The 24,626-nt window shown below is 43.8% G+C and overlaps 1 protein-coding gene across 3 annotated transcripts in view; it reads left to right on the top strand.

The window, feature by feature from the left end:
- The window catches only part of MYPT-75D (Myosin phosphatase targeting subunit 75D), a 426,156-nt gene that overhangs the window by 227,379 nt on the left and 174,151 nt on the right, over positions 1-24,626 (top strand). Inside the window, exon 4 of one of the 3 annotated variants that reach the window (XM_075704069.1) lies at positions 19,452-19,490. The exons of the other annotated variants lie outside the window; for them this stretch is intronic. The gene's annotated coding sequence lies outside the window, so the exon portion shown is untranslated. The remainder of the gene's footprint in view (positions 1-19,451; positions 19,491-24,626) is intronic. 3 annotated transcript variants of the gene reach the window in all.

Raw genomic sequence — 24,626 nt, forward strand, 5'->3', positions numbered from 1 at the left:
ACCCATAAGTTCCCTCTGCTCTACATTTACAGATACCTCCTTCAGTAGTGGCATGTGTGCTGTGCCTTTATTAGTGCAGTAAATGTTGTGAATGCTGTGAATTCATGAAATAGAAAGCCTATTACATGTAGACAAGAAACATGCAGGTGAGAGCGTCACGACAAACCAGTATTCTAAAGCTTAGTTCCCCTTGTACTGTCGCATGGTTGTGACTGATATGCTCACGAAGGCTTGGGTCATTCACATTTCAAGTGATGAGTGACGGTTGCATAAGTGAAACATCTTCATCTGCCTCTGTCAGTGACTTAAGTACATGCAGCGGGTTAAGCTGTGTGATTATTGGTGTAGCTGAAGGGATGTATCACACACAGCTTCCGCACATAATCTGATTGGCCAACAGCGTACAAGAATCAGTCTTGGAACTATCGGTTCAATGGTGGCTTTCCACTAAATCGACTGTTGAGGGAGATTTCACTTAATCAAAAAGCCCAAGTGAAAGTGAGCCTAGAACTCGTGAGACCAAATGCATTCACCATGTATGACTGAAGAACAACACGTGGCAGAATGATGAGCAGTGGAATTAATCTCACTAGTATACAAAGTGTGTAGCTGCATTCAGCATTTCAATGCTGGTATCTTAAACACAAAACTTTGAGCTATTTAGATGGCATAATCAACAAGAGCACTCTAATAAGCGGTGACGAGGGCTAAATAAAAAGCTGCTGCCTCGGATACTGTCATTGGTCTAAAATATGCATTCTCACATGCAGCGGATACAGTCTCAAATTGCTTTGCATACTGTTTTAACTAGCCCACATGATGAAATTGAAATAAGACCAGCTAAGTACTCTATAGAATATTTTTGATGGGGTCAAGTTGTTGCGACATGTCTTGATAGAAGTGCTGTTTTATTACACACACATGCATGTAAATGCAAAATTTGCATTCATTTTGCATTTACGCGTTACTGTGTGCTTCAGATGACCAGCACAACTTATACAATCTAGACATAAGTATGTATTATATATTGTACAGGACTCATTCCTATTAGTTACACAATTAATTTTTTTCACATGCAGCAAGTCAACTCCCAACATAAGCTCATGTTAATCTAAGCTGGACTTGGGTATCATTTCCAGAATATGATAAAATAAAGACTTGTCCATGTGTATGTTTCTAAACAGGATAGTTTGACAATATCTTATCTGACTGGGTAGTAAATTTATGCCAAAATAAAAATGTAGCACACTGACCAAGACAGTAGGCTAATATAGAGGGAGCAGATGTTCTGCCAGCTGAGTCAACTGAAAATTTTGCCAGCAGTTTGCCCTCATTGGGTGGCTTTGATCACATAACTAATGCTGACATATTTGTGAGAATTTGTTTTCAGAATATTCTCATGACAGCCAATAGGCACCTTTATGTTGTGATAGCAGCTGAATTCTCAAGCATAATGCATTGTGGCCATGTATGTTAAAGAATGAGAAGAGATGAGATGCCTCTTTCCATAACGTGGCAGCATAGCTGAAAATGGTTCAGTTGATGAGTGGAACTGTGGCCAGTTCAATGAAGATTGATGAAATGGCCTCTTAAAGCATCCAGTATCCTACTTCCAGGAATGATTGGTGGTATTATGTTTACAGCTAGATGAAAGGGTACTGGAAAAACACAGAGCAGGTATATTTCAATCAGTTCAAGGCTTATTATTCGACGCTGACTGTTGGTGGAATCAACAAGAGGATAGAACCTAAAGCTAGAACCTCCCAGGCAGGTTATGCTGGTACTAGTAATAAATTTTGTTTGCATTAAACTGAAGGCTCGTGACAAAATGGGTGATACAAGTGACATAATGAACTAGGGTGGATCTACAAAGCAACGGCAAACTTTCCTTTGGCTTACTGTGGCTGCATTAAACAAGAAAAAGGGGATTAACCGAGGTGCCTGATTTTTATTCGTCGTGTCATAAGAAGCCAACTAACACTGACACCAAGGACAACATAGTGGAAATTACTTGTACTTACTAACTGAATTAAAGGAAGGATAAGTTAATGGAAACGAAAGTGGATGAAAAAACAACTTGCTGCAGGTGGGGAATGATCCCACGAAGGTTGTGCAATGGTTGTGCCATGCCAGATGTAAGCATGGAATTGTGGTGTCAGGCCGTACAGACATGTTGGGGCTCAGGCTGTGCTGACCACTTGTTCAGGCGAACTGAAGAAGAAAGATGAGTGCTGTCCAGAGAGCCGTCAAGCACCCTGCAGAATAGACAGATTCGTGCAATTTGGTACTGCAGGGTGTGCCACTTGAGGGCTGAACAAAATCAAGTTTGTCAGTGATGTGACTTTCGTGCAGGGACTATACTGGTGAGCAGTAGTCAAGCTGTAGAAGAATGATAGAAGTGTAGAATGCTGGGAAAACCTCAGGTCCACAGGGAAGGGAGACACGAGACACAAACCCAAGAATGTGACGACCCTTAGATACAGTGCCTGGTGACATATTCAGAAAAGTTGAAAGAAGGGCTGAATGTTACACCCAGAATGGGAAGGGCCCGAAAAATCTTTATAGGAGGGCTGCCTCCGAGGAAGTAGGTTGGACACGCATCATTTTTGTAATGGCTGATAGTCATGGCTGCACTTTTTGCAGTGCTACTGCATAGTTTGTTATTGTAGGCCCAGTCATTCATCTTTACATTATGTATTTATTTCAAGCGCGTATGCTGTACACTGGCATGATGTTGCAGTGGAAGTGTTAACTTGTTAATCAAACACATTCTGTGAAGATGCATTAGCAACTTGGTTTTGAGTTGATCTTTTTCCTGACTACAGTTTATAGTATTGCAGCGAGAAACATTTTAGTGGAAGCTGCAGAGATTTGGTCAGTTTAAGCATACCGACTGCACAAAGCACTGATGACACCTTTTAACTTTCCCCGCAATGCACTCGTACCATCTGCTCTCTACACAAAAAAAAGAAAAAAGAAATCAAAAGCCAATTACAGTTCCATTGACTCAGAATGTGCTGCTTCTCAAGCAGTCATCGAAGCAATCCTGGTATACGCGGCTGCATGCGTAGTTCTTGCATTTATGCAGGTCCTCCTATGCACTGTACACGGTGCACGTATTGCAAACATATTTCTTTTTGCCGTGCTCAAGTATAAGGACACACTGACTCAAACATGATTGCGCAGTGTCATGTTTCCTTCAGTGCGTCAGCGTTGTTGAGTGCTGCACGAGCGATTTATCCCCAAATAGCCCATGCGCTTCAAAAAAGTGAGTGAAGGAGTACTGTGAACATGTACTGAACTGGATTCACATGCGGAATAGAATAGCGCACCGTCAGCTGAAACGGACGGCGTGGCTGATGACGTACGTACTTCCCATTGTTCGGCTACTAGTGTCTTTCGCTTTCGAAAGTTATCTTTGCCTCTGGAAACAGCACAGAGCTCGCCCGTTAAACTTGAGTCCCCTGAGACCACACGAAACACGCTGCGGTTCACCACCCGAAGTTCCACACGGTTCATTTACCACATCACACACCACACGAAGTCAGGAGTGCGATATCTTAAATCGCTGCAGCGCCAGACGGAACTGAAAATTCATTTCCTTTGACAGAGTTCTTCAGCTGGGCTCGTTCACTCGCCGGTTACGAATTCGATGGACGCGCTAGGCCTGCGCGTAATGTAAACAACATCGGCGGTAGACGAGTGCTGGTTATCCAGACTGCGGAGTTTGGAAGCGTGTTTCCATTCATTTCGAGCACGACAAAATACACCAAGCACAGACGTTGCGGCGATCAGGATTTTGTTGGATGTTTTAGCAGACGATCGCACTGAGACCGGCGGAATCCAGTGGGCAGGTTGGATTTCTCTGCGTCGTTCGATATCGGTTAGGATCCACGTCGCACTGCCATAACCCACGGTCGGCGGTCGTGTCGTTGTCGGTCTACTATCACAACACTCGAAGAACTCGAACGATTGTTGGTGTCGGCCTCTTCGAATTGGCGGCCATCATAGGCATAGCAGCCGGAAGCCTCGCAGCCGCCGATTGGTTGACGCCGGCGGCTCATCGCAGTCTCTGATTGGTCGCCACGCGTCAGCTAAAGCCCGTCGGCCATCCCGTCGGCGAACTTCTAGCATCGGCAGCTGACAAAATATCTGCGCGTCGTCACGCAACGCCCTGTTCCCGAGCGACGTTTTTGACGCATTGGCGCCTGCCGAAGCTTGAGACGCGTGCCTGTGGTTGAGCCTTTACCTCATCACAGAGAATAAGCCGCACAACACGCGTTGTCGAAGCCGCCCGTCTTCCACTTGTCTCCAGTGACCTTCACGGCCCCGTACTCTGCGAAAGCCCTGCGTCGTTGCTCACGTTGAACGCGCACTAAGGCACTTTCAGCCGCACTTCCTGCCTCTGAGAGTCGATAACGACACAGATCCTGTCTTTGACAAGGCTTGGCTTCTAGTATAAATCATACAGTTTCATAATATAACTACTGTTGTAAGAAACTCTATGATATAAATCTTATTGGCGTAAGTTTCAGCGCAATCTGTACTCTTCGAAGTGCAGAAGACGCCGCGAACACGCACAATTGCTATTAATTGCAACGATTGAGCTTGTCCAGGTGGCCAAATCGAAACGCGCGAAGCCTCTCAAGGCACTGGCATGCCCGCGATAAATTCATAAGTGTGTTTCTTTTCATTCGCTTGTCGATGCATACGTCCGTGACTTAATGGTTTCAATATCAGGATTCTATGCTAGATTTCCTGTGTTGGAATCCTGCCGCTGGACAGTTTTAACGATATTCATTTACTTATTTATTACGCAGTACATTGTTGCAAATGACGAGTTTACAAAGTCACAAAGCCGTTTGAAGCCAAAAGGACGAAGTTTAGGCAACTCCATGTACTTTCCATAATTCCCATACCGCTGCAACCGCTCTCATTGCAGCTCCCGTAGGCACTAACGCCAGAGTTCCCTCTGGTAATTATATATCAACACGTTTATTAAAAAAAGGTGTAGAAAGCGGGTGGGTGGAGCCCCTAGTCCAGGGCTCTATTGCTATTGTAGGAAACTCCATGCTTTGCAGCACGCACGAGACGCTTCACGTGCCCCACTGCGGCTACGGCCCTACCGGAAAATTTTTTTCTTTGAAATTCTCATTGCAAATTCCGAGTTTGATTTCATTAATTTTCAAGCAATCTTACATTATTCATTTTTTGTTTTATCTCTTTTATCGCATTTTATTTATTCATATTTATCTTTCTTTACCGCCCGCTTCTAGGCCATTCCCGCTTATTGGGTATTTTCCATAGTCGCGATCATCATCATCAGACAGGGCGCAAGACCTGCGCTCGAGCTCATCGCGCGTGCACTGCGTTCGCCGGCCACGGTGTTCTAACCAGCGGCAGACCGCGAGCCCTCGGTAGGCCTAGCTCCAGAGCTCTTGCGGATACGAGGACGGCGCAACAGTTCGTGAGTGGGTCAGCTGAGCTCGGCTATCGTTGAGCCGAACGCAAGTGCGAACGCGGCCTGAGTTCTTGCCAGAGACTGATCATGCTTCGTACTGCCAATGAAGTAACGTCGTTCTTCACGGACGCCCGTGGCTCAGAATATGCGTCTCGGTTCAAGGTCACTGTAGCGGAGGATGAGCTCAATGTCGAAGGCGGTGTCCGCAAGGAATTCAAGTTGCGCGCCACGTTGAAGTTGTCCTCCTTTCACAGCTCCTCTTCATCCAAGGCTGGTCGCCGATCTTTTAGTCCGCTGAGGAATTACGCGTCGCGTACGATCGACAGCAGCAAGAAAAAGAGCCTCCTTACGGGGCTTCTAGCGGCCGAGGCGAAGCGGCTCGAGAATCAGGCGCGCTTCATCACGGAAAAGATCAGTGGCGACATCCAGATCGAGAACTGCCCACAGATGGAGTTGATGGAGACTCTTCGGGAGCTTGGATACGATCCCGACCCGATTTTAGTGTGGGAGAAGGAGAGCATTGCCCTCCTCCGACGGGGCCAGGCCGAGCCTCAGGACGAAGATGGCGAAACGGCTGTGGAAGCGGACCTGGATGGTCTCACCCTGTATGACTACCTGCTGGAGATGCCCTTGCGGAGTTTGACTCGCGAGCGCAGGGACGCCCTGTTCAAGGAGAGGGACGATGCGAAGGCTCAGGTGGCTGCTCTGCGGCACGCGTCATTCGAAAACACCAGCGTAGTAGACCTGGACGCATTCTTTGCAGACCTGCTTGAAAGCGACGACTCCGACGAACCGAATGACGCCTCCAGTGGGCACCCCGGAGAGACGTCGTCCAGGAACACGGAATCCAAGCCGTCGACTTCTGCCTCGTCTGCGGTGCCTAACATCGGAGCGCGCCGTGGATTCTGGAAGGTGGCCACAGGCGGTGGCAAGCATCCTCGCATCGCTAATGAACGTGCTTCCGACGACAACGGCCGACCGGTGGCGGCCACGCCCCCTCAGAGTGGGCATACTGCCACTGCTGCCCAAAACAAACCGACCGTCAGCAAGTCCTGGCTTGGCAAGATGATTCACTGCTGGTTCGATCATGACCCGCATCAGCACAATGACTGTCCGTGGTGCTCGAACGGTGATGACGACGTCACGCCGACTGCTGCTTCTTCGCGTCGTAACAGACCGACAATGGCTTCTCTTCTGAACCATCAGTTTCCAAGTACATCGACGGGTCCGCAGCGTGAAAGGGCAGCCGATGCCAAGAAAGGCTTCAATGCTCCGGACAAGGCCAAGAAGGCGGCCAAGGGCCTTCGGACCATGAAGAAAGCAGCTCGCAAGAATTCGCCGGCGCCCAAGAGGGTGCGTTTCGCTACCGGCCTTGAGGATGACGTACAGGCTACGTCGGCGCCTCCTCCACGTGCTGGAGCCAGCTCTGCGTTTACGGACCTCTACGACTTGGACACCGACAGCGACTTCTGAGGCGTCGAGGAGAATGTCCTTACGCGCTCGTGTGGCACATGTGGCAGTTTTTCCGCAGCACTTGTAAGCGAGCTCCCATTCCAAAGTGAATAAAGCACTAGTTTTTTTTTTCTTTTTTTCCCCTTCTACCCGTGTCGTACTGCCTCATATTACTAGGTTTTCCTTCGGAGGCCTTTTGATTAAATAGAAGTGCCGTGGCCGCTCTAGCGCGTGTCCGATGCTTTCATCTTTTGGAAGCAATCCTTGGGCGCTGTCGTGTCGGTATCTGGCGTCGAGGAGCTGCGTGGCTTGCAGCGCCGGGACAGTCTCCCTGCCGACGGGTGATGGTCGGCCGTTTGGGACGAATGGTCGCTGAGCTCGTTCTGCGTTATCCAGGGCGGAGCCATCCATGTTTGTCCGGCTCGCGTGGTATAGCTGCGCCTCAAGATTACTTCCCGCTTCAAGCTTGCTTCCCTGTTTTTTGGTGCCCGCCGTCGTATGCGAACTTTGTTCGCTGTTGGCACCCGAATGCGTTTCTGGCGAAGTAGGCGGTTTCTCCGCGAAAGGGAGCACCTTCATTTTCAAGTTTTCATTATCTATCGCGAGCGACGACGGGCGTATTGTGCTCTGCGCCCTGCTACAAGTACAAGGGAGCATCTTGACTTGCATTTTGACTTGTTGGAAGGTTGTTTCTTTCGTGTCCTTTTAACAGTGGAGCTGTATATGTCTACCCTCCCATAAATTTTGCGATATCCGTGCCTCAAAGCTCCCGCGCCCTTTAGGAGGAGGCGAAAAAACTAGTATAAAGTATCTCAATAGTTTTGAGGTACCTTAAGCCAGTAGGGTTAGGGGCTGACACCTGGCGTAGCAGGCGAAGAGACCACCCAATATCATACAATAATTACTATTGGGAACTTACTCTGGCGCTAGTGTCTACGGCAGCTGCATTCGGTGCGGTTCAGCCATCATGGCCTAAACATGGCCTAAACTTCGTCCTTCTGGCTGCAAGCGGCTTCGTGATTTTGCAACTCGTCATTTTCATCAAAGTACTTTGTAATAAATAATGAAACATTATTAAATCTGTCCGACGGCAGGATTCGAACACAGTACCTCTAGCAGAGAAGCTCGACATTGAAACCGTTAGGCCACGGACGCGCGGGCAAGTCAGTGCGTTGAGACACTTGGCGCGTTTCGATTTGGCCACCTTGACAGGCTTAACCGCTGCAATTACCAATTGTGTGTGTTCGCAGATAATGTGTGCAGTTGCGAGTATGCCGATCAGTGTGTATCATAGCGACCACAAAGACATTGTGGCCGTCGTTACTGTGACAATGAGCGATGCACTGCAGCAAGTTTTCTTACCGCGACACTTGCAGCTGCGCTGGTCATCCACCTTCGCACGATGGAATGGCCTTGAATTTTGTTTCTTTTATTGATCCTCTCAACCTAAATGCTTTGCCTTCTATGTCGTATTTCGCGTACTAGAGTTTTCTGTTTTACGCTTTCTGCGAACTTTTGTGTATATAGTCAGGAGAGTATACGCGTTTTGTACTCATTCTCGTGTTTGATGCAGCGCGAACGCGTAGTGGAATAGAGCGGGGGAAAAGACAAAACATCAAGGTTGAGTTAGGGTGTATATGAGAAAACATTTATTCTTTTCTTCCCAGTTTTGGTTTTAGGAGCACCGGAAATTTGTTTCTGAGGCAACGTTCTTAGTTTTCTTTCGATTCTGTATACTATAGTATCGACGAATGTATAGCGTTGGGTGCTGAAAGCCTTGTTGGAAAGCGCGAGGTGTGCTTTTTCGCTTTAAGAAAATACACAGCTACAAAGGCGCGGACTAAAAGAACATGTACGACGGACAGGCGCTTCATGTTAAACCAACTCGCCCACATCAAGCTTCTGCGGCTTCTGTTTTAGCTTGTATGTGTCTTTTTCTTTCTTTCTTCTGAATTTTTTTTTTAATAAACGTTCTTGGACATGTCAAACACTGTTACGGGCTTTCCTGTGCAGCGTGTAGTTCTGGGCCTTCGCGAAGCGCTTCCTGGGAAGCAACCAGAAGGGGTTCTGCTGTTTTCACGGACGCCGCTTCGCCGAAGGTTCCCGCGAACGCAGTAATACCGTCGTCAGCTGCGCCTTCAGGTGCGCAGCGCTCCTAAAATATTCGGGGACATCACGTTTTTACCTACACCCTGCTGAACTGCGCGCAGGCTTTGGCGGCTAAAGGTTCGATTCAGTGGGTGTGTGTGGAGGGTGCGTGCGTGTTGTTCTGACCCACACTCTCTACTGCGGGATTGGAAGGAGCTTTGCGCGCGTCGGCCGAGCCTCCCGCTTCGCTTCGGGAACCCCCTCTCTCTTTCCAGTTACGATCTCGTGTCGCATTTTGAGAAGATGGAGCGAACAGTGTGTGGCCTCTGTTTCGTTTTCTTATTGTGGGCGCCGTGGTCGTTCTCGAGCCCCCGTCGGGAGCGGGCTCGGGCGAAATGGACGGCTCAGAGAAGAAAATCGGTGCGCAGCCAGGGTGCTTAAACTGAAGGAAAGGCCATGCGCATGACTCCATTGCAGCTTCTCTTTTTCGCGTTTCTGTTCCCCTGGCACTGATGCGGAGCGCTTTGTTCTCGCAGCGGACGGCCATTTGGGGAATAAGGCGATCAGGAAGTGCTGGAGCTGATATTGCGGCTGGCACCCCGCGGTACCGAGAGTTGCCCCATTGCTCCCTGGTGGCCCCTCTTCCTGCGCCGCATGGCGTCCCTCGTTTTGATGTATTCATTTCAGGCTCGCTCTGTACCTGTACCCACTGACTTCATGACTTCTCTCCGTTACAGTGAGCAACCGCGCCACCGCCTGCGTTTGCATGAACCTGACAAAATTGTGTGGAGTCTGCTTGTCTGACCGAAATCCGGTTACCAGGTTCATGTGAAGGCACGCTAATGGAAAAAGGCCAAGGGGCGCGTCAGGACGGATTCGTGGCATCCCGGTTTTGAGGGAATGGTTTACTGGTCCTTTTCCTTTTTGCAAAATGTGCACATCCAAAAGCGAGAGGATTGGATTGGGCCATCTCGGTTCACATCGAGTTTATGTAAACAGCTACCGTGTCTGCAGAATCGTGTGTGCTTGTTGTAGGAAGGACGCCTGACAGCTGCGTAGGTCGACAAGTCACCCCTCTTTATCGTTGAGCACGCGTGTGATGCTGTGCGTACAGTTTGCCGATTTACTTGCATTTGTGGAAAGAAAACAAGTAACAGCACTGAATAACGGGACGTGACTGAGACAGACGCTTCGTCTGTCACGTCTCGTTGTTCAGCGCTGTTACTTGTTTTCTTCAAACATGTACCAACCAGCCCAAGTTAGCAAGTTATTGCTTGCATTTGATTATTCTATTTTTACTCTGTTGTAAGAGTGTGCTAAAATACTTTGATGCATGGAACGTCTTTTTTTTTTGTTTTCATATAGTAAACCGCCATAGAGGAAGTGAGGCATAAAACAGTCCTTTTATGAATTTAAAGCTTGCCTTCTTGTAGTCTTTCCAAACAAAATAGAGCCTTAACTGAAGCAGAAAAATAAAAGATACGCTCAGCCATGGATGAAGTTCTTACGATGTGTAAAAATGTGTTGCATAAGAGGTTAACTTGATGTCACAAAGAAGTGAAGGTTATTCAATGTTAATGTACAATTCATTATGACTGGCACAAAAGCAATATGCACATATTATGGCCACCTTATGCAGAGATACTCAGGAGATGTTGTCAAGAGGAGAATATTTATATGAAAGCAAATGTTAGCTTGTATTGCTGACAAGACAACGTGTTTTCAGTGAAACCACATAATTACATTCTTTCTTGCTGGCCTGGCTGGCCACTCTGCTGCCCCTTAACTACTTAGCCACACCTCGTTCATCACTTAAAGGATGTAAAGCACATTACCAAAGTGCCCAAAAAAATTAAGCAGTACCATGACAGGCATGCTTCCTTTCTCAGCCATGGAGACAATCAAGGATGATCGACTTGAGACCGTTTAATGCAGTCAGCATCATCCAACATGCATTCTCTTTTCATTCTTATCCCCTATATGAAAAACAAGCTTGCACAGTATGCAAAAAGATCAGTGAACTATTGTAAGCTCAGCTCAAGTCATTTGAGTTGGGCATGGGCTGGCTAGTGTAACAACCTAGAATACAGAGCCACATAAAAAAAAAAGTGTGTAGCAAACATAAACAGGTGGCCAGTACCTTTATCAAAAGCAAACCAAAATCAAGTGATTAAGCTTCACCTTGAGTACAGGGTCCCCTGTTTGTGAAAAAGTTGATTTAATAAGTAGTTTGGTGATTGCCCGTGTTAATTAGTAGCTGCTTTAACAGGCACATGAAAATAAGATAGGTTGCAGGCCCAAATGGTGCAAGGCAGGGTAGCACAAGAAAGTGAGGCTACATTTGTTGTCACTTTTTATTTTCGTTACAAATCAATGGATAGTGCCCTGGGTGCCACTTTTTGGCCAGTGCACAATGTGTTGTGTGTAAATTTGCAACATTTGTGCGTTATATTATCATCTAGTGACTACACGATTAACCAAACAAATTGTACCCCCATGAGCACTGAAAGAGAGCAAAGAAATGTGCAGTCAAGAGGCTACAGTGGTGCAGCCTCTGTGCCAAACCTAAAATTGTGCCACAAGAAAACATTCACATGTGCCATTCAAGTAAACTCATCACAAGTAATCTTTAATTCCTTCCTGCATTGCTCACCATTCTACAGATTTTATTGCAGCACTGTGTGTGTGGAGTAAAATAACCTGACAAATCAAAGCTGTGGTAATTCAGTCCACTGAAAGCAACTTTGCATGTGGCTTAGGTAATATGCTCCTAGATGTGGGTCAGCTTAGTTTCAGCTGCTTTCTTCACTACTTGTTCAGTCTATTATACCTGAACTATATAGGGCCCTTGGTACTGCTGTGTTCCTGAGTGCATGCTAGAACAGCATGGCTATGCACAAGCATTCTTTCTATCACTCTGAAAACACAGTGGTGCACATTTCTGTCAGCATATGCCTAAAAGCTCAGCCTTGCATGTGAGAGACTTCACATTTATTGTGCAAGACCACAGAGAGGGGCAGGAAGGGCACAGTACAAATACTTGCATTGCGAGCTCCCAATCACAATGCAGGTAGCTTTCTGTGGTTTTTCTGTGTTGTTATTGTTTGAATTTTCAATACTGTAAGCCTAAACAGGCTGTTGCAGGAGGGGAACAAACACATTATAATTTGCATACTGTACAATATTCTCTCTACAGTCTGCAATCATGTACACAGTACATCACGAAAACAGCAACTCAAGTTTTTCTTTATAGCAGTGCGCTGTGGTATCAGCAAAAATGACTGAGTCAAGGTTGTTCCAATTAACAATGCTTCTTGGTAAAAATGCTTATTTAAACACATCAATTCATGGTATATAAGGCAAAACAACATATTTATGATTAGTCTGTGGTGGTGATGTCTGACCTGCTGGTCTCAAGTAAACTGCATAACCCAAGTTAGCTTATTGGGGTATAGTTGATAAAGTTTGACTGGCTATTTTACTTTGAGCAGGTAATGTTGGAAGACCAGCCCTGATATGCCAGATGGTCACGGACTGGAATTCATTATACACACACTGGAAGTAAATATAACAGCTACAGTCACATCTACCAACATGAGTCACATGAGTGTTTTATATACGTTTCGTTTTACATCATGAGGGGCAGCTTTCAATTACCACCTCAAAAGGCCAAGTTTTTGCCGTGCTGATCCAAATGTTTTCAGTGTGGTCATTTGAATTAAGGTTACCTGTAATCGTCACTCCCCTCCCCACGTTTAGGGTAGCCAACTGGACTCAGTTTGGTTAACCTCCCTGCCTTTCCTTCTTTGCCCCGCTTTCTCTCTCTCTCTCTCTCTCTCTCTCTCTATATATATATATATATATATATATATATATATATATATATATATATATATACTTGCTTTTATTACAGCGTTTTATGATTTTGTTACTTGCCGCATGTGGACAAATTAACAAATCCTTTTTGTTGGAAACACTCATAAAACTGATTCATCAAAATTTATTTGAGTATCTGACTTATCGCACCAAAAAGAAAGTGCTTGCAGAGAACCATTCATGGTCATTTCGTCATTCGCTTCACATAACAAAACAGAAAACAATCTTGCGCGAACAATCGCACATCTGCTGAGTAGGGAAGGTCTATTAATTTCTTTATTTGATTAACAATTACTAATTCATCATTTTAGCCTCTAATTGATTAATCGAAATTTTTGCCGAGCACTTTTAAAAAGGTTGAAACGGTCATCTACTTTTGTAGGACCATAGTTTAATATTCGAGAGGCGAAACCAAGTTTGACCCGCCGTGGTTGCTCAGTGGCTATGGTGTTGGGCTGCTGAGCACGAGGTCGGGAGATCTAATAATCCCTGCCACGGCGGCTGCATTTCGATGGGGGCGAAATGCGGAAACACCCGTGTACTTAGATTTAGGTGCACGTTAAAGAACCCCAGGTGGTCCAAATTTCCAGAGTCCTTCACTACGCCGTGCCTCATAATCAGAAAGTGGTTTTGGCACGTAGAGCCCCATAATATAATTTCATTTTTTTAACCAAGTTTGAAACGCAAGTGTATGATCGTTTGATAAAGGATAATCTTTAATTTGTTAGACTAAATATAGTTGGTGTTAGTGGCTTTTGAAAAGATAAACAATATATGTTATAATATAGCACTTAGTGAGAATGAAATAAGATACATGGCTATGGCGAATTCTTGTACAGTTCAGTTAAACAAGAAATAAGAAAAATAGCAATAGTCGAAAATGAAGTCCAACTGAAACATTCAAGAAATTGCAATATGCACAGGGGAAATGCAAGTTACTTGTTTATGATTTTAAATCACATTCTCTTTTCCACAGAGTGAAAGAATGTCGATTGGCCGAGATGTTTGAGTGAAACCGACACCTTCTTTGAATGGCCGCACAACCAGCATGCGAGAATAGATGCTCGGACGCTATAAATTTGCTGCAACTGCCATGAACTCCATCGCTATGTCAAATACATGTTTCAAACCGGTGCGCATCCTGTGCCGTGTCTTCAGTGGACTAGGAGTGGCATTAGGATCAATGACCGAGTGGCTATTGTATGCCTTGAATTATGAGGACATTTCAGGCCTCCCGCTTCCGGTGGCGGGTAGAGCACTCAACTTGGCATCACTCGGGTCTCGGAAAAACAGCTGCTCAACCACAGCCGCACAGTCACTGCTCGTGCGCTGCCATTCTAGCACGATTTCAAAATTTTCGCACCACTCCTGTCAAACTCGCAAAAATGATTAATCGAACAGGCCTAAACGATTAAGTCGGTTAAATGATAGGTGGACACAGATGAACATTAATTGTTTGCAGGATATGTTTAATTGATTAATCTGTTAATGATCTATTTATATTACTACCCCTACTGCTGAGGGGTGTAAATCATCTACAATATCATTTATATGCAGTAGAAAGAAGAGCGGTCCTAATACTGATCGCTGCGGCACTCTTGACAACACAGGAAAGGGAGGGGACCGCTTAGCCACTATTTCCACAAATTGCTTCCTGTTACTTAAATACACCTGTATCAACTACTTAAGGTTTGTATTAATATTGATGTCATACTTTTTTTGGATTAGTTTTGAATAGGCAACCATATCGGTGGTTTTCAGCCATAAACATGCGAAGAAGTCCGTAAAGTGTGAACTACTTTAAGTAAACTGAGATACCATGAAAAGCAACACAGTACTCAAGACACACACTTTTTTTATTACATCAGCTCTTTTTGCTGCAGGTCACACACACACACACAATGGTTGTTTACTGGCATTGATGTTGCGCTGCTAAGCACAAGGTCACGGGATCAGATACCGGCCATAGTGGTCCCATTTCGGTATGTGCGAAATGCAAACACACCCGTGTACAAGGGCATGTTAAGTGCAAGTGCATAAAAGTGCATGTTAAAGAAACCCATGTGGTCAAAATTAATCAGGAGGCAGCGTGCCTCATAATAAGATCGTGGTTTTGGCATGTGAAACCCCATAATTTTAGTGTGTGTGTGTGTGTGTGTGTGTGTGTGTGTGTGTGTGTGTGTGTGTGTGTGTGTGTGTGTGTGTGTGTGGACTATTTGTATGCAGACAGTATGAATATGAAACAGTAGAACTCAAAATGATCAGTCAAAAAGATTTTGAATGTGTCAGGTGCATTCATATATGTAACTTGTTTACTGGTCCAATGCTTTGCACCCTGATGGCCATGTTTGGTGCAACTGGTTTGGCACATTCATAATGGACTACTACATAGAACATCCATTTTGCAGCACTCCTTTGATGTTCTACCCTCTGACACAGATGACAAAATCCAGACTGGAATATTTATGTCAATATTTAAAAAAAAAAAACGGCATTTGAAAGGTTTTCTCCTTCACACATCTCCATTTTCCGCACATGGTACTTACTGTATGGTTGTGAACATGCAGGTATTGGCACTTGTGTATGTTTTAATGATAAAAAAAACTTTTTTCAGTATATTTTTACCTTCATATGTTTTACTAATCCCAGAAGTTCTTCGTGCTATACATGTACAGATAACACCTTCAGTGGAGCTATGTGTACTGTGCCTTCAATAATGCAGTAAATGTTATGGAAGCTGTGAATGCATGAAATAGAAAGCCTATTATATGTAGACAGGAAGCCTGCAGACATCAGCACTGTGATGAACCAGCTCAGATGTTGGAACTACTCTAAAGCTTAGTTCCCGCTTGCACGGTTGTGAGTGATTTGCTCTTGAAGGTTTGGGTAATTCACATTTCAAGGGATGTGTGATAGTTGCATACGTGCAACATCTTTCTCTGTCTGTCAGCTACTAATGTATGTTTAAGCTGTGTAATTATTGGTGTACCTGAAGTGGTGTATTCCATATACATTAGGCTTGACCAACAGTGGGCAAGAAATATTTTCGAGCTATTGGTTCAGTGGTGGTTTCCCACCAAATTGATTGTCCAACAGAGAGATTTTACTTGCGCACTTGACTGAAAGGTCCAAATGAAAATGAGCCCTACAAATCATGACACTAAATGCAGTCGCCATGTATGATTGAAGAGCAACACGTGACAGAATGATGAGCAGTGAAATTCATTTCACTAGTGCACAAAGTAGTGTAGCTGCGTTCAGTATTTCACTGCTGGTATACTAAACACAAGATGAGTTGTTTAGGTGACATGATAAACAAGAGCATTTGACCACTTTAATAAACAATGTAAAAGGTTAAATAAAGATAACTGCCCCCTCAGACACTATCATTGGTCTAAAATATGTTTTTCACGTACATGGGATACAGTTCATAAACTGGTTTATGTACAGGTATAAAATATTTTAACTACACCATGTGGATAAAATTTAAATGAAGCCAGCTGAATACTGTATTACATCTTCGATGGGGGCGAGTTTGTATGGCATGTTTTGATAGGGTAAGTTGTACTGTTCTGTTTACATACACATACACGTTGTGTTTATGTGTTCCTGTGTGTGTCAAATGAACAGCTGAACTTATACAGTCAAGATATAAATATGTATTATATTTTTTACAGGAGTGATTCCTGTTGGCTATGCAACAATATCTTTTTCTCACATGTTGCAAGTTAACTGTGTGCATAAGTTAAGCTAATGTTGTTATTCTAAGCTGGGTTGATGTATCATTTCCTGTTTAGAATACGACAAAATAAAAAAAAAATGTGCCCATGTTTATGTCTCTAAAATTGATGGTTTGACAATATCTCGTCTAGCTGGGCGGTAAACTTGCGTGAAAAAAGAAATAGCACATTGACCAAAACAGTGCGGCTAATATAACTTACGGAGCAGATATTCTGCCGACAGTCACTAAAAAATGTCATCAAGTCGTCCTCATTGGCTAGCTTTCGATCGCGTTACTAAGGCTAACATATTTATGAGAACTTGTGTTCAGAGTATTGTAATTACAGCGAATAGGCACCCTTAATAGTGTTATAGCAGTCAAATTCTCAGGTGCAAAGCACCGTGGCTGTGGGCATGCCAATGAATGAGAATATGTGAGCCAACACTTTCTATAATCTGGCAGCCCAGCTGAAAGTGGATGTTCTTTTTTTGGTGGAACTGTGGTCTGGGGGGTGCAAAAGTAAAGATAAACGGGATAGCCACTTTAAGCATCCAGCACCCACGAAAGAGCACTGGCAAAATACTTCATGGCCATACTTTTCAGGCATAAGTCAGTTTAAGGTACATTATTCAGCCCTGACTGTCGGCGAACTCAGAGGATAGAACCTAACGCACTTCCCAGACAGATTATGCTGGTACCAGTAATAAATTTTGTTCATATTAAACTGAAGGCTTGTGAACGAAAGGAATGACGGGAACCACAGAATGAACTCTGGTGGATCTACAAAGTAACGGCAAAATTTTCTTTGGCTGACTCTGCCTCCATTAGTAACATAACTATATCTAGCCAGTTTGTAACTGTTGGCAAAACTTCTTTCATGTGATCCTGCTGGCTGCCAGCAGAATATCCTATATCGACCTTATCTTTTGTCAGTCTCACTTGTCTATTTTTACATGTATATTGGTTTCATTAGGAAACGCAAATTTGTACAGAATCAAAAGGAAGCATCCAGTTCTGATCCATAATATGTTCATCTGCCATGCCACTGGTGTCTGCAAAAACAGCCTGTGCTTGGGCACCAGCAAAAACCGAGCAGTTTGGGTTCTTGGATATGCAAGCCACTTGCATCTCAAGATGTGGAGGTATTTACTTCGTGCAATCTGGAAGTTCCTGATCTTCACACCAATGCCCACATGGTAAAAGTGAAGGCCACCTGATATTAGCATTAATTACATTAGTATTCTCAAGTGCTTCCACATTTCATGAGAGCACTGTATGTCTTAATACATGTAACCCTTAAGATGTACCCTAGATTCTTCTCACCGATAGCAGTATCTTTAAAAGTGCAGTAACAACTTTTGAAACAAACAATACATGTACGAAGAAAAAGAGAAGGCCAGTTTGACAGGGCTTCTCTATTGGTGTACATAAGAAAACATGAACGACAACGCTTATGCATGGTTCACTTCTGAGCACATGCACATAACATAAATCGAGCACTTTCATGCATAGCAACGCGTGACATATCGCATATATATATATATATATATATATATATATATATATATATATATATATATATATATATATATATATATCATGATTTGTATCTTCTGTACACACTTCGTAACAGCACAAACACGAGATACTTGGATGTCGCAGCCACCACGGTACAGCGCAGCCAGCCATACAGGTTTCTCGCTGTAGCACATGGCAAATGACAGTGATAGTGAGTCATTACATTTTATTTACTGCTGATTGAATTGTCACTTCTGAAAGTTGTTGGGCATTCACCAATTCGTGGCAACGAACCGCATACATAGCACATACGGAGATGTGCATATCTTGAGTAAAATGTTTGAGAAGTTTTGCGCTTACAGCTACACTGCTCTTGCTAAAATTTTGCAGAAGGATCAGATTTTGGATTCTACGTCATTGAGTATAACACTTGGCAAAGTTAATGGCCTGCTTTTTAAGAAAAAAAATGTGAAATTGCCTTCATTTATGAGGATGCAAGCTGCCGCCAAGACAGTGCTGGATGGATGGATGGATAAGGCTGAACCCTTTAAATTGGGCGGCGAAACACGGCATCTAGCCGTGACTAGCCGTGTGTTTTGTACTTAGTGGAGGGTGAAATTTCACTCTTGCCTTGATTTTCGCCACCAATCAAATAAACTCTGTTTGGTTATTTCTACCCGTTTAAAGACTACATTTCCTTCACTGTCTCTAAACCCCAATGCTTTGAAAAAATTAGCCCCGTTGCTTTCAACTGCAGGACGAAGCCCTTTACAGAAAAGTGTCAGGTGTTCAGCCATTTCCTCCTCCTCTCCACACGGACCGCATAATGTCTATCCCTTCGTACTTGACTGTACGTCTTAGTCCTCAGTATTCCCGTTCTGGCTTCAAATAACAAAGAGCTTCCCCTAGAATTGTTGTAGATATTTTCCTTGGCAATTTCCTGCTTGAAAGTTCTGTGTGTTCCAAGTGCTGATTTTGTTTGCATCCCTATTTTGCACAGGCTCCTCTCTGTTTCTTTAACCTTTTCCTTAAGTGATGATTCTTGACTCTCCTTTCCAAATCCATCTTGCCACTTCACACCTATTGTAATTCCACAGTGCCCTATTTTGCATCACAGCTGCATTCCTGCTACCTTTAGTTGTGACGTATTTTTCATGTTCCGTTAGGTACTCTGCCCTATTGTATATCCACACGCCAAGATATTTGTACTTATCCACTACCTCCAGCGTAACCTCCTGCATCCAATGCTCGCCACCCCAATTATCATTATAAATCATGATTGCCGATTTTTTGTTACAAGACTTACAACCTAATTTATATCGCTCTTTACCGCAGATGTCCACCAAGCCCTGTAAATCTTCCTCATTGTCAGCCGTAAGTACTATATCATTCGCCCACATCAGTTCTGGTAATAACTGTTCAATCCCTTTTCCTTGCTTGAAAAAGAAAGGTTGAAGCCAAGTCCGTTCCTTTCTCACTTGGTCTCTAATCCTTGCTTATACAACATGAACCACAAAGGTGACAGAGGGCACCCTTGCCTAAGCCCCTGCTGTATCGCTATAGGCTGAGATACCTTTTGTCCCCATTTTATAAGCACCTTGTTACTTTTCTAGATATCATTTAAAAGATGAATTACTCCATCTTCCACATCTAATGTACCCAGTATGTCCCACAAATCCTCTTGGATTATACTGTCATAAGCTCCCTTTATAACTAGAAATGCCAGCCATAGGGGCCTGTTTTCCATTGCTGCTACTTCAATACATTGTGTCAATCAGAATAGAGTAGCCTCTAACCTCTTTTGTTTCCGGGACCCATTTTCTAGTTCCCCCAGCACTTCCTCACTCTCCACCCATGCCTGCAGTCTGTCCTTTATAATTTGCATCACCGTCCTGTAAACCACTGGAATCGCTGTTATGGGATGGTAGTTGTTTATGTTGGCTTTGTCCCCCTTTCCCTTATATATAATGCTCATCCTGCTTAGTCTTCACTCTTTGGGGGCTTTACCGTCCGTATGTTTTTTTCACTACCTCTCTTCTTGTTTGCTTAGATTTTGGGCCCAATGTCTATATTGATGTAATTGAGATGCTATCAGGACCTGTTGATGTGCTACGAAGAACCCTCTTCTCTGCCCTTTTCCACTGTCGTTGTTCAAGTGGAGCCACTGCACTAATTGGTCTATCTTCATCTTAAAAAAAATACATGCAACATTTCTTTATTATCTAAATTTTTTTGTCATCATTGTTCTTATATGTTCCATTGCCTCATCCCTAGCCAAACACCTTGAGCTGTATCTATAAGCCTCTGCTCTAGTTATAGGCTAGTCTTATTACTCAAGGCGTTGATATGTTTTCAAAATTTGTTAGCTGCTTTTCTATCCTTTTTTTTTACTTCTGAGAATCATTGGGCCCCCTTTCTTCTAATTTTCTCATTTACCTCTCCAGCCACAGACAACCTAATTTACTTCAAGGTGATTAAGTCACAAGGCAGATGAACATGCCGCTGTACTAAACTGGAAAGTTGGGAAAGATACATAAGTAGCATCAATTGTCATACGCACAAATGAAAAGCCTGGAACAGGGTGAACAAAATAAAAGGCCATGAAACTCATCCTCTACCATTAGTGAATACACAAGTAGACACTCTTGAGGACCAGGCTGACTGTCTAGGAGCACATTTCGAGTACACCTCCAGTACATCCCATTACACAGATACATTTGTAGAATACCAGCAACAAGCAGAGAGACTGCCTCTGGATTGGAAAGGCACAGCCATTGTAGCATACAATCGTCCATTTAGCATGGTGGTGTCCCAGGCCTTACTGAATTGTTGTAACAAGTCCACTCCAGGAAGTGACAGAATAATGTATGAAATTATCAAACACTTACAGCCTGCAACGCACAGACCACTACTGCCACTCTTTAACTCCATGTTTTCTGCTGGCTACATCCCATCTGCCTGGAAAGAAACAATCATAATTCCTATTCTCAAAGAGGGCAAGGACCCTTCCTCACCCAGTAGTTATAGGCCAATAGCTCTGACAAGTTGTCTATGAAAACTCTGAGAAAATGATTAGCCGGTGCCTCATCCGTTTTCTTGAACGCAACAAAATACTCTATCCCTTGCAGTGTGGTTTTAGGGAAGGTAGATCCACAACGGATCACCTTGTCTGCATCGAGACAAATATCTGCGATGCCTTTGTGCACAAACAGCTTTTCTTGTCAGTATTTTTAGATATGGAGAAAGCATACGACACAATTTGGCACTTTGGAATCCTTTGTGATCTGTCTGGAGTGGAAGTTCGAGACAACTTACTGAACGTGATTCAGAGTTACCTCTCCTATTACTTGTTTCATGTTAGAGGTTGTAACATTCTATCTTGTCCTTTTATGCAGGAGGTTGGTGTTCCACTAGGTGGTGTACTGAGCTGCACTCTTTTTATTGTCAAAATGAACTCTCTGCACACTGTCATACCATGTACTATGTTTTATTCTGTATATGTGGATGGCAATCAGATATGTTGCAAATCATGTAATCTAAGTATCTGTGAGCAACACATACAGCTTGGCTTAAATAAATTGCCTAAGTGGGCGGACGAGGACGGTTTTAGCTAAAACCTCAAAAAATATGTGCGTCCTCTTCTCTGACAAGAGGTATACTGCCAGACCCCGTAATAGGTTTTAATGGAGAATGACTATATGCGAGCCATGAACACAAATTTTTTAGGTATCATTTTAACTGCAAGTTAACTTTTGGGCTGCAACTGAAGTACTATCTTAGAGCAAAGCACCTCAAGGCTATGAATCTGCTGCAGCTCTTGTCATGCACATCCTGGAGAAGCGACAAAAGATGCCTTATAAGCTTGTACAAAAGATTTAATATTATCAGGTCTTGACTATGGAGCAATAGTCTATAATTCTGTGAGGCGTAGTGCTTTGAAAATGTTAGATCCTATCCACCACTTAGGCATCCGCCTTGCTACAGGCACCTTCAGGGCTAGTCCTGTGCAGAGCCTATGCCTCGAATCTAACTAATAGTCTCTGTACTCCCAGAGGACATATTTAAGCTTTTCCTATGCCTTGAAGGTAAAATCAGCCGTAAATCATCCATGTCATTCAATTATTCACAACTTGTCCATGGCCAGGCTGTTTTGTAACCGCCCAGCCACTAGGCCTCCTCTGTCCCCCCGATTGGAAGCACTGTCAGAAGAAATAGGCGTCCCCGTTCTAGAGAATGTTCTCATGGCTCCTACTAGGCTTCCACTGTCTTGGGAATGGCCGACCATCCAGTATGACATCTCTTTCGCAGAAATATCAAAACGGGCACCTGAGGCATATATACATTCAAATTTTCTTGAACTTTGGGAGAAGTGTTCCAGCATTGAATTTTATGCGGACGCTTCCAAATCGTTTACTGGTGTTGCTTACGCAGCTCTGGGACTCTATTTCTCAACGTGTGGTGCACTAAATCCGCATGCATGTATTTTTACAGTGGAAGCATATGCAATCCTCTCGGCAGTCAAACTCGTAAAGCAAATGAACATTACAAGAACATTCGTGTTCACAGGCTCATTGAGCGTCGCTAGAGCTCTAGTGAGTCTGCAAAAGCACAAGAATTTAATTTATAATGAACTGTACAGCTTGCTATGCTCAGCTTACAAGGACCACCAAGTTGTCATAGTATGCTGGGTACCTGGCCATAGAAGCATTAAAGGCAACATAGCTGCGGATGAAAGTGCCACGTCAGTAGCTTTTGAACGTACAAACACAAACATAGCCATCCTTCCCACAGACCTAAAGCCTTTCTTACACCATGAGTTGTGGAAATCTTGGCAGAGGCAGCGGGATAATTAAGTGTCAAATAAGCTGCATAGGATCAAACCAAGAATTGGGAAATGGATATCTGAGAAAACAACCAGACACAAGGAAGTGCTTCTTTGCAGGTTAAAGAATGGACATACCTATGGAACGCAGTCTTACCTCCTTACAGAGAGTGATCCTCCGCTATGTGATAGGTGTGGCGACGTTCTTACAGTCCTCCATGTTATTTATCGAATGTGCTGAAATAGAAGCACCGTGTAAAAAGTACTTTTATCCAGCATATCGGGAGCACATCCCTCTTCACCCAGCATCCTTTCAGCGTTCTCTGATTTTAGAACAGTCTTAAAGTTTTTAGCAGACGTAAGCACCACAAAAGTTGTCTGGCCAGGCTATCTGTAGCGCAGCCTCGCCTTGCAGGCTGCAGCTGCAGTGCAAACATTTTCACAGCACGTGCCTCTCAGCCCTTGACCTCAAGGACTCTCTTGAGGCACTAGTGCTTTTGCATGCTTTCTATTATATCATCTCTTCATAACTGAACATTTGTATTCATAGCCCACATCATGAGTCACTGTCATTATTTTGTTAATCATCTATTTTATGCAATTTACGGCAACTTGTTTTAGGCCTCTTTACAGCCACATATCTACTATTTGCAATTGACTGTTCATGCCATTCCTAATACATTGATAATCCATCACCATATGTCGTAGCACTCTTTGGCCGTAGCTGGCCCTTGCACCATTAAACACTACACATCATCATCGTCTAATCTTCTCATTGATCAAATCGGATGCTTCCTTTCTACAGTTTAAGAAGTTATACCATTTACTGTCTACATCATTTTCTTGTTCACCCCTCTGCTTAGAATATCTGTGTTCCCTGGAGGCTTCCTGACGTTTCTCTATGGCCTTCCTAACTTCCTCATCCTACCAGCTCTTGGGTTTCCCTTTGGGCCCAACTTGTACCTCAGCAAGCTCTAGCTGAAATAGCCATATTATATTTGCATATGTTCATTCTGTTTTAGTATCCTCAGAAATTACTTCCTCGATTCGTTGGGTTGCTATTTCGAGTTGCTTTTCTGAGTAAAAAATCCCACCTGGTTGTTCATCTTGCCTCCTTACTTTCATTTCTCTTCTAAGGTCAGCTTGATAAGTTTGTGATCACTAGCCTATCATACATCTTATGTGACATTAGTGCATAATCTATCGTTGACTGCAGGCTCCCTACATCCCATGTAATGTGCCCTTCACACTTCTTGGTACTGTTACATACAACTAAGTGCCTTTCACACATTCCTAGCAGCATGTTGCCTGTTGAATCTTTGTACCTTTCCATATATTAAATGTGTGCACTCATGTCTCCTAGTATAATTATCTCGTACCCACCTCCTAGCTCATTAATGTCATTTGCTATGCATTCTACCATTTTTTTTCTTTGACATTTGTTCCTGTCCACAGGTACACAAAGCCAAGGAGCATCTGCTCCCCTGCCACTTTCCCTTTTAGCCATAAATGTTCCTTGCATACCTGTTTTGCCCTTTGCCAATTCATAACTTTATGAATGAATGCCCCAATGTCACCCCCCTTTCTGCTCCCCTCTGTTCTATTGCAGTATTCACATGCATAGTCAGGATTACAGGGTGGTTGCTCCATGTTCCTAAGATGTGTCTCCATAAACCCGTATACCATCA

Source organism: Dermacentor variabilis, chromosome 1 (assembly GCF_050947875.1).
Source record: "Dermacentor variabilis isolate Ectoservices chromosome 1, ASM5094787v1, whole genome shotgun sequence".
NCBI classification, from domain to species: domain Eukaryota; kingdom Metazoa; phylum Arthropoda; class Arachnida; order Ixodida; family Ixodidae; genus Dermacentor; species Dermacentor variabilis.